Raw genomic sequence first — 2,044 nt, 5'->3', positions numbered from 1 at the left:
AATATCAGCATGGAAGTAGCCATTCACCCTAAAGGATATGACAAAAAACAAGATGGTAACGAGCTGGTAGTAAAAGAAGACCACAACCTCCACGAACCATTCATTGAACTGGTTGAGGTCCAAGTCGAACCATAAAAGACAAAGTGGGATTTTAGGTAGTTACGAACTGACACAGAAGCTGTTGATCATAGAATCGAATATGACGCAGATGAAAGATATTTTCTATCTAGTAATTTGGTCTATCATGTGGGAGAAATAAACTAAAGGTACTCCAGAACTACTACATGGAAAACATGAAAAAATGCTTAATTAAAGAAGCAACACCAGCATACATTGGATGGTATATCCTGTCTGTCAAAAAAAAAAAAAATTACTGCCTAAGACTGTTGGTGGATTCTCGAGCTCTGAAGGCTTTCATAAAACCATACCAATACGAATTACCACTAATATTGGCGAGGCTTGACTGCTTTGAAAAAGAGAAATACTCTACCAAATTCCATGTTGAAAATGCCTATCGCACTATACAAATACAGGAAAGTGACAATTTAAGACAACATTCAGCACTAGTTACGGAAGATAAGAATATACCTTAATACCTTTTAGACTAACTTACATACTAGCAATCTTCCAGAAATCCATTAATGAGGTACTTTACCAATACCTCTATATCATTTGCATACAATATTAGGAATATATCTTTGTACGCTCAGACACCATGGGCCAACAGCGACTTGATGTTAGGAAGGTACTGAATACAATTGGGCTAACTGCCATGACTCTACAAATAGCCAAATGCGAATTTGATAAAAAGCGATATGGAAGATAGAGGATTTATGATAAACTCTTAAGTAGTGAAGATGGATCTAATCACACTAAATAGGACATGAGAATGGAAATAATGCAGGAAGGTTTACGAAGTCCTGAGTTTATAAGGGTTTTGCAACTTTTATCAGGACTTTATGGAAAGATTTAACCCCATAGCAAAACCTTTAAACAACATAGGGGAAAAGGAAAAAATATTTAGAATGGGGAGAAAAAGAAGGAAAGGCTTTCAATGAAGTGCAGACCAAAATAACAACACCAACTATACTGGAGTATTTTGAGAAATTGTTGTCACAATTAAAGCCTTAAGTTATATTGTTATAGTATTATATCTCAAACAGAAGAAGATGGAAAATGGAGACTAGTAGATGTTCAGTCCAAGGCATTATTAACAGCGGAATGCAATTACAACATCTATGAAAATAACCTATTGGCAATAATTCAAGCCCTTAAGGAATATAGAAATTGTAAGGAAGGAAGTCAATACCTGATATGAATCCAAATGTATCAGAAAAACTGGGAACAATAGAAAACAAAAAACATTGTTCGTCAAGAGGGTAATATGATAGAGTGAGCGGTGTATTCAATATGATATACCCATCAATTGTCTGGCTGGCAAAAAAGGAGCAAAGCCAGATGCATTTATATGAAGATTAGATGATATCCGTAAAGCATAACAAGAAATGTTCACCCAACAAATGCGAAGACTCCTCCAAGTGAAAGATATTTCAACAAGGAAATCTGGATAGCATTACATGTAATTGAAACCATGAATCTAATGGCTGAAAGTGAAGAAAGAATCAAAGAAGCAGGAAAAGATCATGAAAGGATCTAATTCATCTTTAAAGCATTTGATGAAGGAAGAAAAGAAATGAAGTGAGTGTTATTACAAATATACAAATATGAAAAACAATACCTATAGTATCAAGGAAAACTTTGGATCGCCAATCAAAAGAAGTTAAGAAGGCATCTGATATCTCAAAGGAACTACAATGAATTAGTGGGAGATTGGGAGACCGCAAGAAAAGCTGTACTAATAAGTTGAAAATACTCCCAGCTACAGATGGGGGAAACAGTAAAATTATATTTACAAAATTGTGACAGATATGAACGCATGTCAACTGTATGACACCTGCCTTATAGATTACTACAACCGAATCAGGTATCAACAGAACTATGTAAATCCATAAGGATAGCGCTCATTACTGATTTACTAATTTCA

This window comes from Tuber melanosporum, assembly GCF_000151645.1.
Source record: "Tuber melanosporum whole genome shotgun sequence assembly, scaffold_23, strain Mel28".
NCBI lineage: Eukaryota > Fungi > Ascomycota > Pezizomycetes > Pezizales > Tuberaceae > Tuber > Tuber melanosporum.
The sequence above is the reverse complement of the archived record's forward strand: the minus strand, read 5'-3'. Positions refer to the sequence as shown.